Below are 14,044 nucleotides of genomic sequence, written 5' to 3'. Positions count from 1 at the left end.
ACCAGTACTGCCAACTGGCATTCTTTAATTTCAGTTCAGCTCTACTACTACACACCAAGTTCACTAAGCTATCTTTTTCTTCCATAATATCTTCTTCCTTCATCTTTCTTTCCATGTTTGCAGAGGTAGGAAGGTTCTGGCCAAGAGTTTCAGCCCACTACTTGAATATTTCATCCTCTTCCTTTACTTAAAACCAGCTTTAGATGCTGCATCTGTGGGTTCCAACATTTCAGCACCTCTTGTGCTATAACATCCCATTTAAGTCACTTTTTCTCTTAATTCCTACTCACTCCCATTCTGTCCTTCTTGAGAGTCATATCCTTCAATGTGCTGAATCACTCTGGTGGCTTCCTGCACCTTTTCCCTTACACCAGTGTGATCACTGGTTACTAATGGGAAACAGGAGCATGCCTTGTCCACTCACGCCTGGGCATGTTATTCCACAACTACTGTCCAGACACAACTCATGCACTTCCACCAGAAAAGCCCTCAAGTAATTAATACAAGCAGAAGGACTAACAGGGACTGCTGATGTTTGGTAGATTTTTTATATGAAAATGAGAGAATACTGTCAAATTCTCGCTGGTACGTGCTCAAACACACAGTTTACAAATGTGCATGTGTGTACTCGTATACATATAAGTGTATCTACCAACCCAAATTATTACTCCTGTATGTTACTCCCCTCTCCACAAATTACTCACTGCATTCCATTTTCACATATTGCAATGCTTCTTTCTTTTATAATCAGAAACAGCATCTGTCTCAATATTACTGAAGTCTCAGAGGGGCTCTTAGATGTTATGTCATCACATTTTGTTTTAAAACAGGCTGTAGTAATGGCTTACCATAAGATAACATGGGCAAGTGGTTGTTCCTTGATTTCATCCAGTAAGAGCACCAAAAGGTTCTATCACCATTAGATAAGTCATTACTACCAAGAAGATGTATTTCAAGTATATTACTATTAGTAATATCTCATCTAAACTCCAAAAGTTAAAAAAAACACAAAAAAATCCCTATTGTATTTATCACAGTGCTTCCAAGAGAATATATTTTGAGACAAAACAATCTGAAATGCAAAGCTAACTCTGAACACTGAAATTTGACATGTGAAAGTACTGACACCTGCTCAAGCGTCTACATTTCTATAAAGAAGTCACTCAATGATACCACTGTCTTAATATATATTAAATAATTCAGTCTTCCTCTTTAATGAGTGATTTGTTTTAGAGAATGGATTTTCAATATTCATTCTATGCCCTTAATTGGCTTTTATGCAGCTATAAAACCACAACATAAATCAGAACACAATCCATCATGCAACATATTCTTCTGTAAATAAGAGGCACAGTTTGGTTCTTATTCTTCAAATATGAAACTAGGTTACAAGCACTGAAGTTGGAATGCCAGTGACATAAAGCTTTCCTTTTTTTTTTTTTTTTTTTGTGTGTGTGTGTGTGGCAGAATTAAAAAATATCCACCTTTAATCAAAATTGAATGAGACTGCAGTCTGGCATAGTTGTTGCAGACTATGTATGCCACCGGTAAGATAGAATAAATAAATAAATAAAAGGCAGGGTTTTAACCATATAGTATCATTCAAACATATCTTTTTGATTCTTGGCATTCTTCATGAGCTAGAAATCCAACAGTGGTTGGACACTGGAAAAAGTTTGGCATTGGACACTGCAAAGGACGCTAGATGAGAAGAAAGAATCATGTCAGACCAAGGTGTATAGCCCTCCGATTCATGTATCTGCAGTGGTGCAAGAGTGAGAGAGACACAATTAGGGCTGCTGTATGTCAAAGAATAAGAGGACACATATTACTTCTTGTCTTTAGACCCCTGTTTTCAGCTTTTAGCAATGGGCTGGTGCAGAAAGGACTAGCTTATTCAGAATACAACCAGGTATAACAGAATTTGGTCAATATGATATTTCTTCTGTTCAGGTTTCTGTTTGCCCATTTATTTGAGATTGTAAAATGTTATTTAATCTATTGTTGCTCACACCCCTGAATAGAGTGAGGAAATGAACTGTATTTCAAGCTGAATGAAGGCAGTCTTCTTCCATCCCTACTGGCTCCGGGATTTCTCTCAGATGTGGGTCTCTTCAGAAGTGTCCATACTGCTGAGGGACCCAAGGAGCTTAGTGCAAAGCAGAACAGAATACAGTTACTCTGTAAGCCCTTCTAAGTGCTACACTAAGGGATAAGCTAAATTTTAGCTGTAATGTGCATGTTTTCTGTGTTGCATTAGCTTAATGGCTAAAATGAGGAGGCAATTTCATCACAATGGTGACAGTCTGACACGCTGCTTAGTCTGAAGGTGGGTTAATTGGAATAAAAATCCTTTTTCCTCTGCCACAGACGAGAACAACAGAAACATCTGAGTTTCAGAGTCCAGAATTCAGCCTTCTGCAGTCCTAGAAAGAGAGTCTTTAACTGGAGATGGCAGAACTTGTGGCTGAGAAAAGTCTGGGAATTGTTGTCTTATCTCAAGAATTGTAAATAAAGTGGAGCTTAGCATAAAGGTGCCACAAGATAAGTCTGGCCCTACTAGAAATCTCAAGAATCAGCACATTTTTATGGAAGGTAAAAATTCTTATAGGATGTGCATGCAACTTCTTTTTATTACATTGTATGCACATACTCAGCTATACTGCAATAGATGGTATATAACAGAATATTTGCTACATGCTCAAGACTGCCAAATGTTTTCCACGATCCCTCTTTTTATTAAAATATTCCAAATACATCTGTACTGCACTAAATCATATGCTGCTATTTGGCAGGAACTGTATCTTCAGACTGTTCTGCAGAGTTGAACCATGCCAAGACTGAAGTATTGATTGCTACTTACTGCACACTGCATACTAATAAATCCTATCCCAGTGTCCTAGCCAGCCACATACATACAGCTCCGGAGAAATCACTTCTACATTTTAAGACTCCTGTCCTAATGGAACAAGGCACTAACAACTACATTCCATAATTTTGTGAGATGAAGAAATTCATCCAGCTCATTCATGCACATACACACAGGAAGCAAAAGCAACCAGCTCCACGTGTCCAGCTCAGCTCATGGTGCTACAACACGGGCATCTCCCCCAGGCTGGAGGCTGTGACCTCCCACAAAGAGAAAGAGAAAACAATTTTCAGTGGTCCATTATGAAGGCTAGACTTCATACTGCAGTGATCACACTATGTTTTCATGCGATTCTTTTTTTTTTTCCCTATACTTAAGCAGACATTGTCTCCTTTTCTAGATTGTTACTGTTCTAAATGAATAAACTGTAAGGGACTATTCAGAAGAACAGTTATTGTACGCTAAACTCTATAGACATACACATGTGTTCCTGGAAGACCAACTCAGGAATTGGGTAATAAAGAGACTTTACTGTTAGATCACTCTGTCTTGTTAAGCTTAAGACTAGAAGTTGTTATCTTCCTTTAATTTCACTCTGAACATCACTGTTCTTCATCTAATTGTCTGGAGACGTACACTCACTTTGGAGAGACTATTAACATACCTGTATATTGTCAGAAGACCAAGATTTGGGTGTGAATAAATAGAGAATGACAGAGGGATCGTTTTCGAGTGTGTTACTGCAACTGACTAAATGTTTGAAGCAGCTCACACAAGGGTATTTTGTAACTATAATGATTGTCAAAGCTCAGCTGAATAATACTCAAGGACTAATTTAACCCATTGTTCCAAAAGCCTGGCTCTAATATTGCATAAATAACAGTGAAATACTGATGTGCATTCTTAAATCCCACTGTGATGAATGGACCATAGCCAGGTACCCCAAGATGGTCAGACCTGAGAGCTTTGTTGAGTACTTCTGGCTCAGTAGGTGAGGAAAGCTCCAGGTTCAGTCTGTTTTAAGCTTCCCACTTAGAACTATGTATCAGTCACATGCGCTGTGTTAGCTTTGTCTACAGAATTTAATGTCCCAATGCTTGCTAAAATCCCTCTATTTTCTTTTTAAACTAGAAGCTTAATGCATTTATTTACTTATTTCTTTGGCTATTCACTCTGAGGCATCCCAGAATTCATCAGAGAACCAGCGAGACCAAGAAACTCAGTTAGAAACCCTGATGGAAGTGGTGGAAATGAGAACAGGACAAATCAGAATGATCACTCTGAGAGAAATTGGGACGAAGGTGTCACCTAGCATGGACCTTTGGTCCTCTTCTACCCTGAAGTCTTATACTGGCTGCCCCCACACCCAGGGAAGCAGAAGCAGGACGGTGGGCCCCAGGCCTTAAGATACTGCTTAAGGGCACACAGAATCATGGAATGGCTTAGGTTGGAGGGGACCTTAAAGCCCACCCAGTCCCAATCCTCAGCTGTGGGCAGGGCTGCCACCCACCAGCTCAGCTGCCCAGGGCCCCATCCAACCTGGCCTTGAGAGCCTCCATGGATGGGGCACCCACAGCTTCTCTGGGCAGCCTGTGCCAGCACCTCACTGCCCTCTGAATAAAGACTTAATTCAAACATCTGATCTAAATTTCCCTTCTTTTAGTTTAAAGCCATTCCCTCTTGTTCTATCACTACTAGACCATGTAAAAAGTTGCTCTCCCTTGTGCTTACAAGCTCCCTCAAGCACTGGGAGGCCTCATTGAAGTCTCCCTGGAACCTTCTCCTCCCCAAGCTAAACAAGCCCAGCTCTCTCAACCTTTCTTCACAGGAGAGGTGCTCCAGCGTTCTGAGCATCTTCACGGCCCTCTTCTGGACCCAATCCAACAGCTCCGCATCCTTTCCTTGCTGGGGGTCCCTGGCATGGATGCAGTACTCCAGATGGGGCAGAGCAAAGGGGGGCAATAATCTCAAGGAAAGAGCACCAGAGATCCTCTGTCAAAACAGAGGGGTTACGTGTGTTCCACATGTTCTGGGAACGGAAATGGATGTAGAAGTAACACGTCATCCTCTCTATCTGGCTCTTACATCACTGGCAAGAGAAATAAAAACATAGCAACGTATTCTCGTTCATTTTGCGTGAAAACTCTGAGTGCTTTTCTATATGTAGCTGCTTAAAATTGCAAATTTGCAAAACTGCTTGTCATGGTGTATTTGACTAATAAGAAATAAACGCCTGGGAAGTTGTGTAACTGCAGTGCTTTCAGTGATTCTTGCTATCTGCAACTTGCAGCTTTCTCTGTCATTGCTGATATTTAGTTCGTCTCTTTCAAAGCCTCCAGTGCATTAAATCACTTTGTAAATTAAAATAAATGTGCTTTGTCTAGCAGACAAACAGTGGATAGGAGATCTTCCAGGGTAACACCAAGCCTGCAAAAAGCTTTTGAAATCCCATTACTCAAGCGCCTAATGGCCAGAGTAACAGTCGCTGTGCAGTCTTCTCTGTTTATTGTGCATTATGGATGACTGATACACAACAACACTCACGATGTTAGTAAACGGGGTGGACTATTTGCCAGATTAGATTCCCCTCAATACAATTTTCTATAAATGTAGGAAATCAGTGCTTACATGTTATAAAAATATTGAATGTGGTTTTAGAGGACTGACATACTGTGTATCATAGTATTTTTAAATACTATGCCCAGAGAGCCTCATCACAAACATCTCACCTTGCCCACTGCTTACCATACTGTTTATAGCATTCATGTCTGCCTTGGAAATCTAAAGTCATACAAACATGACCAAGGCTTGGATTCATTAATGGCTAATAAAGAATGAGTGCCAGCTGTAGCCTTGTGCAAATCAGGATACTGAAAATCACTTTCTCCCTCACTCATCCTTCCCATTCTCTCTCTCCAAAATGAGGCATGAGTTCACACTAATGCTTTCTTGACAACAGACACAGAATCAAAAACTTCAGGCTGCCTTCTGTAAGGTCTGACTGAAACTACATAGCAGATTCAAATTGTGTAGCAGATAACAATGTTATACCACATACACAATTTTGACCTCCTGAATCACATTTTCTTACCAAGTCAGGTTAAAAATCACTTCAGTATGCCCATTCCTGAATTAACACACTAGCATTTAGCAAAATATACCAAGATAACACTACATATGCACCCAGAAATGGAAACTCCAGAAAGAGCAATGACAGCATTTTCAAAAGCCCACTACTACAGAGTGATTAAAATTAGAGCTGGCTAGTAATTGTTCATCAAAATTTCACCCAAAAACCCTGACTCATAAACCTCGTTACACTCTGTGGAATCAAATTCCAGTTTCTATCAGAAGTTATTTAGTGAGCAGGTAGAGGTGCAGCAAAGCCCAGCTTCCTGCAGTGCATGGTACCCCATCAGCATAGCCGCGTTTTCTGTCCTTAAAGCAGCAGCATGAAAACCCCTCAGCCCATTGGAGGCCCAGCTCAAGCTGAGATTCCTTCCTGGATCCACGGAAGGCTGCAGAAGCACATTGCTCCAAGCCTGGAGCACGGCAGGCTCCATATTTCCTTACATATCAGCCTCCCACTCCCACCTCTTGAGATCCCTTATTCCATCTCATTGGTATTTGCTGTCGGTATTTGTAATCTTACTTCCCTCAGAATTTTTTCCTTTCTAGAAACTTTTACAAACTACATTTAATGTCAAAATGGAACAAAACCAAACATAAAAAAATAACATTTTTCTGTGAAGCACTCTTTCCTCCGTTTGGCCAGCTCTGATTTCAGGGAGGTATGAATAAATGTCTTCAAATTCTGCATCCATTATTTATTTTCCAGTGAGGAATTTGGCTGCTCCAGAAGTCCCAAACACAAATGCTGAACAATTTAAGCTGACTGAAGAAAGTGACAAATCAAGAGCTGAACAACATTTGTATAGGGGAGCAGGCTCAGAATCGTGACCTGTGAGCTCTATTATGCTGTAGCCCCGAATGCGACAATTAAGTCCCATGATCAGATTTCACGCTAGTTAGGGAAGCAGTCTGAGCACACTGGTTTGCATCTTCCTTTGGAACTAACCAGAACATGGAGAACTACCTTTGAAAGGCAAACGCACAGATTTGTTTACTTTCCATGTGTCAGATTTCTAGCTCAGCGGAGGATTTAATGTATTTTAAAAATCCAAAGATTAGCTCCCTTTGTTTACTCCTTTCTTCACATCCAGTTCTTGAGACATTTGGTTCTTTTAACATGCTTCTGAAACTCACATGCATTCTTAACTGGGAACAAGAATGACCTTAAATTCCCTAGCGGCTGGGTGGCTCATCAGGGCTGCTTTATGACTAATGAATTCTTCTCACTCTCTCAAAGCTTCATCATTTGGGCTATTGTTTCCCCAAGGATACGTCCTTGTGCATTCGAAAACTGCATGAGATCCTTCCCACTTATGCCATGGCTGATGCAGCTGAGCTCCAAGCACACAGGGAAGCTCAGCAACTTTGCATCTTGGTATCAGCAGTTAGTTGGTAAGCTCTTATGCAGCTGTAAGGATAACTTATGCTCACGTGAGTACACTGTTATTCCTCCTCTTTTTCTTCCTGTTCTCACTCAACAGTGTTTATGCCAAGGTTATTGAATTTCCAAAAATAAAAAGCCATGCTTTGCTCTCCACCTGAGAGCCATTAGATGCAGAAGGGATCTACCTGTGAAACTGCAGGTGGTGACAAAGTGGGATTTCTGCATCCTTGTCTCACCCTTCTGCTGTTTTGCTGTCTCTGACTTCTATCTACATCTCAGCATTCCCATATATTTTAAAGGGAAAAAACACATTTGGAAAGGAGTGACGATGTTAATCACAAAGGTAAACACAGTCTTTTCTTCTCTGTGCTTCCCAGGAAGTCTGTTTGCTCCCGGCACAAAAAGCTTTCTGTTTGTAAGTTTGTGAGAGTGAGGACATCAGGGGATGTTCAGGCTTTTGTAAGTCTTGACTGATGACAAGTGAGAACAAATATTTTTCCTTTCTCCTGGATTTACTTGAAATTCTACGAAGTTCTTAAGTTTTCCTCTGAAAACACTGGCTGTTTGAAGTGGCTCTACGCGACAAAATGCAATCTCTTTCACCTTTTTGATGACATAAAATGAAGTAATAGTTACGATAGAATTTTAGAAGTGCCAGAAGAGGAGCTATTATCCTCTTTCCACGTATTTGGTTATTATACCAGCTTCTCACACTGTCTAGCACCTTCCAGCTGGTATTGTTAGTGGTTTTTAACATGTGTTCTTTATGCCTCCTCCCTTCCTACCACAGATCTCTCTCTCTCTCCAGATGCCAAGCCTTCAGGCTTGCACAGCTTCACAGCTCAGCACGAGGGACCAGGGTCTGGCACAAATAAATATCGTTCTTCATGCAGCACCCTGAGACAGCCCCACTAGGGCAGCCACGAGGAAGTGTGCAGCATCTCCCACCTCCCATACAATGTCTTCGCTCTGCTGCTCTCATTAGTGATAAGGGATCAACGCTGTCTTTTTTGGGGGGAAGGGAAACACAAAGTCTGTCTTCTCTGAGGAGTCTGCAGAGTAAGATGCTGGCTGATAGCTCAAGGACTTCTTTCAAGACACAACAAAGAGCGTAAAATTATGGGTGTTTATGTGGGTTTGGGCGTGGATGGGGAAGAAAGAGGCTTTGTCAGCCTTTATTCCTCATTCTTTCTTCTCTTTATTGACCAAGCTCTCTAACTACACACAAACATGAGCAGCGTCTTACACACAGCTGCTGTTTTCAGTGCCGTGTTTGGTACTAGCCTCGATCTTCACTTCCAGCCACAGCATATGTAACTTGCAACTTAAAACACTACAAAGGATTTTTGGAGAAGTTAAGGGCAAAATTAGCTGAGTCCCCTTCAAGTCAGTGGAAGGATAATGAATGTCAGAGTCCTACCTTTGCTGTTCACAAATCGGTGCCATTAGCAGGAGAAAGTGCATACTAATCAATAAGGGTTGTGCTTAATGGCTCTGAAGTATTGGTGGGCTGACTGTTTACATCTGCTCTCAGCATTGTACTCACCCACAACAATTTACCGTCTTCTATCATGTTGAAACTCACCTCTGTAAATTGTCAGGCAGGCACAACATAACTCTTCCTTCCAGTCTCAGAAATGACTCTTACAAAGGTCTGTGTTGAAACCAATAAATCTCATACAAGGAATGGGTAAGGAGGCAGAGTGCTGCTAATTAAAAGGCAACTGTTATAAGGTAACATCATGATGTTTTCCCCATCAGATTTCTTTGTTCCTCAGAATATCACTCAAGGTACACACACGCCCTTCTGAACCTGCAGAGATGAATTTTCGATTTATTCAGTCCCACCTGAAGTGTTCTCCAGGTCTTCTGAGAGCCATCTTTCTCCTGCTCAGCTGGAAGAGCTCTGTAACTTTTTGCAATCCCAGGGTGAGAGCCCTTTGTTTGCAGAGGGGAACGCAGAACCCCCTTCCCCACGGCACAGGCTCTTACGGATGGTGCAAGGAAGTCAGCAACCCAGAAAGCACATCTGACTCTAGGCCTGCTCTCTCACTCTGCCACAGAAGTAGGGAGAAATCCGGTGCATCCTGTTGAGACAACTTGCCAACAAGATCCTGCTTTCCAGTCTAGAGATGGTAAACCTTGCCTGGAATTCTTTGCCTCACTAGGTATGAGATACAAAGAGAGGGCACAGTGTGGTGAAAGTTCATGGTATTCATACAGCCTAGCATCAACACAGATTCACAGAATTGTAGGGGTTGGAAGGGACCTCAGGAGAGCATCTAGTCCAACCACTCCACACAGAAGCAAAACTCAGGTCTGGGGATTATTTACAGCAGAAGCCAGCCGGTACTCAGCCAGCTCCAGGGTGTGCTTGCACAAAAAAAACAGGTTCCACCCTGACTGCCTCTGCAAACAGGCACCGGGTATGGCTCTCAGAACATAGCTAACCTCACTAACAAGTGGTTTTGTTTGCTTTCTTGTCTCTGAAATTCATCTTTAGCAGAAGAAATACAAGAAATAAGGCACACCACAGAGCCTGTATACACCTACTGCGGCCTTTGACTATTTACATTTATTTGAGATAAGATCTCAATTATTGCCATAGAATTGAGCATTTTGCTTTAGGACTTTCCCTTGGGCTATCTTGCTTTCTCATCCATGCCCCCTTTTTTATAAAATACAACATTTATTTGGGGCTGGTCAAATGAACTTCGGTTTCCAGGTTCTAGTGGTCACTGTCTGCACAGACATGGGCCTGGGTACTCTGCTCTGGGTTGCCCTGCTGAAGCAGGGGTTGGACCAGACAGACCCACAGGGCCCTTCCAACCTCAACCCTCCTGTGATTCTCTGATTTTGTACTCTAAACGGAGGTACTCACTGAGTGGCACGGTGCAGCACGCACCAAACGTCTGGCACAGCTCTAGCAGCTGCTCCCTATGACAGGCACAGAAGCACTGAGGATGGAGTAGTGGTTGTAGAGCCTACTGGTAGGAAGCACTTGGTGACTTGAGCAACCTGCTCAAGGGATGCATGCAGTGTCACTGTGTCCTACAGAAACTACTATAAGGATATACCCAATGCAGTCACTCATTTGTTTTATTTCTCTGTGCTCATATTCAGTCTATTCACCCCCTAATGAATACTATATGTCAACTGCATCCCAAATACATTTTCAGTGAATCAAGTAAGGTGTACTAGAGATGCATGTGAAGTTCAGATAAACTAGTTTAATTTGAGCAGGTTGCCACTACTGCCTCATACTTCATCCTACTAGCAGATTTATACCTCGGGTTTTTGTTCATCCATTATTTCTTGCACTGTTCAGCAGTTTGCTTTTCTTGCCCTTGTTATTAGCAGATCCATGATGCATACAGATCTCTCTTTAGAGCCAAAGACACTTTCAATTTTTCCTGCTGCATTAATAACACACATAGACAACTTGTCTTCTGAGAGTTTTTTACTGTAGTTTGTTGCCTCATATTCTAAGAAAAGATATACTGCTATGAAAAGACTCATTGTAGTCGTTTTCTCCTACTTTACCCTCAGGGTACTGTCACTGTTATATATTAGCTACAGAATGGCCTGAGCTTTTCATATTCCTTTACAGCCTTATTATTTACTGCTCCTTTCACTGCAGTATCAGCTCATCTCTGCCCTTTGCTGTGTATCGGGCTTTAATCATTATAATTTTGCACTGTTGTTTCACCGTCTTCTATAAGAGCACTCAGAGAGGGGAGAACCCACTGCTCTTATGGCTGTGGAAAATGCAGCTGAGAATGAGCGGAGTCATCCCAGCGCCAGGGCTGCCGGGCGGTGACTCAGCAGCACGAAATGCCACGTCCACCCCCCGCACCTCTCAGCCGGGGCGCAGCGCCGCAGTTAGACGCGTTCTGCTGCGATCAGCTGATCACAGGGCTGGCTGATTTGTTTGGTTTCTTAATTCCTATCTGCCCGCCGCTACTCTACTGCGTACGATTTGTCCTGTCTTCTGAACGTCCTGTTTTCTCCCCGCGTTTAAATCGCAGCAGTGCCCTGTCGTACACTGCATATACATAGGCATCTATACGCGCAGCCCGGCCCGGCGGCGGGAGGAGCGGAACTGCGCTCTGGCACCGGCACGGGCCCGCCAAACCGAGGCGCTCCCGCGGCGCCATCTTGCGTCGTCCCGCAGCGGGCACCGGCACCGGGCCGGGCCCTACGAGGGGAGAAAGAGCTGCCCTCATCAGAGTCCCGCTTTTCTTCCAGGAAACCCTCTCCAGGAGCCTGGGTTCCTCTGGGCTCCATTTTAGGGCCAGCTCTCTTCAATGCTCTTACAAGCGGTCTGGACACAGAACGAATTAGCTTTTCAGCCAACAGTAAATTGGGAGGAGCTGTTGACTCCCTCGAGGTTGGAGGGACCTTGGCAATGACCAACCTCATGAAGTGCAAAAGAGCAAGTGCTCCTGCGACTGTGGGATCCTGGGTGTGTGTACAAAGTGGGGGATGAGAGGCTGGAGAGCAGCCCTGTAGAAAGAGGCACCATCAGTGACAAGTGAAATTAAAAGCTTACTGAGTGTAGTAATGTGGAGAAGCGTTGTATGGAGGAATGAACTGAAGGAAGCTCAAGAGCACAGAAATGTCATAGAATGGTTTGAGTTGAAAGGGACCACTAAAGGCCATCTAGTCCAATTGCCCTGCAGTGAACAGGGGCACCTCCAGCAGATCAGGTTGCTTACAGCCCCATCCAGCCTGACCTTGGGCGTCTCCAGGAACAGGGCATCTGCCCCCTCTCTGGGCAACCTGTTCCTGTGCCCCACTGCCCTTTTTGTAAAACATTTCTTCCGTGTATCTAGTCTAAATCTCCCCTCTTTCCTCTTATCCTATCACAACAGACCCTGTTGAAGATTCTGTCCCCTTCTTTCTCATAGCCCCCCTTTAGATACTGAAAAGCACTATCAAGTCTTTCCAGAGCCTTCTCCAGGCTGAACAGCCCTGGCTCTCTCAGCCTGTTAAAGGGAGGAGTTAAAAAGCCGGGGGGTAAATGAACTACCCTGCAGAAAATGTGTAGGCTTATTTGAACATTTGGACTGTTTTTATTTAGTATCTTCCCTTCTTAATCTAAAGTCATGTGGCTGACAACTGAAAATGCAGTATGGTTGTGGTACCATTCTATTTTACAGGTTATCTCAAAATACACTTTTCTAGTGCTGCTAACTTTTGGGTATATTTCCCTCCTACGTTCCTCCGAGATAATGAAAGCAGGCTTGGGAAAAGGTAAATAAAAGTGAAGAAGGTGAAAGAGCATAACCAAACTGATTCCAAGCACCCAGCGTTCATGTATTTTAATGCTCTTCAGTAGAGTTCATGGCACAATGCTTTTTGTTCTGTATTTTTGAATGTCAATAACACTAAACATTTTTCATACTATTAAACATACACCAATTAATAAATGGTCTGTGCTTATTTATATAACAAAAATGGAAGCCTTTTTATAATATCCTCAAACTCTTGTTTGCAATCTAGAAAGTCAGTGCCTCCTTACCTCCAGTTGAACTAACACCTATTGAATATAAAAGCTGCTAGACTAGCTGCATATTTTTTGAAAAAAGCAGAGAGTTTCTGCTTTTATAGTGTTAATGGTGAGAATATGGAATAGTAAATCTACGTTCCTCAATAATTGACTGTGCCATCTTGAAATGACCGCAGGTAATTTCTATTGTTATGTGATATCTGGTTATGATTATCAGGAGCTTCTGCTTAAAAAGATATCAAATGTATTTCATTGATTCTGTTTTAGGAAAGAAGGATCAAAGGTTGCTGGAACAAGACGAGGATCCCAGCTGGATATTTTACATGATGCTCCCTGCACCAGCCATTATCCCTATCCTATGCCAGAATGGCTCCAGCCAAACAGATCCCTAAAGCTTAATTCATTTTCCCAGACCAGACATGCTGGCATGTTTATGTATGTGAAGAAATGTGGGTGAAGGCAGTTTCATTTCCCTACCTACTGCAAGGAACCTGCTTTGCAGGGCGTAGGACTTTCTGATCTCCAGAGGTCCCTTCCAACCCCTACAGTTCTGTGATTCTGTGATTTCAATAGTGGCAAAGAGTCCATAAGTGCTCAGCAAATGTGTGATCAGACTATTAATATTTAAAGAATGTAAACAGGGATTTGGGCATCAAATCATTTCTGTGATGTTTTGGAAATTGTATCTTTAGCCAATTCCTTGTCTGATGGCGCATGAAAGGGTTCAGTGCTTCTCCTTGAGTTGGACAGCAGTAGCCCATATCAGCACTGCATTAAATGGATGCTGAGCACATCAGTGAGTGGAAAAAACTGTATTTGCCGTCATAAATCTGTAACTGCTTGTTGGTGCAATCAGCACAGCCATTGTGATCTCCTTACAACTTTATATGATGGGGGATAGATTCTAGTTTATTATAACCTTTTGGGAGACTGTATTTTCTTCCTGGGCTCCTTGACGATTAAACTCCATGGAGATGGACTACATTGTGCTGCTAAATATAGAGAGGGATAGTAGCACTGGCTCAGCTCCACCATCAGCTCTGCATAATTAATAAATATTTTTATTTGCTCTTTTCAGTCTGTACCATGGTGGTTTGGAGCAAGCAGATCCAAATGTACTTTTGATGCATGCATTAGGGATAGAGAG

Source organism: Numida meleagris, chromosome 2, assembly GCF_002078875.1.
Source record: "Numida meleagris isolate 19003 breed g44 Domestic line chromosome 2, NumMel1.0, whole genome shotgun sequence".
Taxonomy (NCBI): Eukaryota; Metazoa; Chordata; class Aves; order Galliformes; family Numididae; genus Numida; species Numida meleagris.
Note: the sequence above shows the minus strand (reverse complement) of the source record.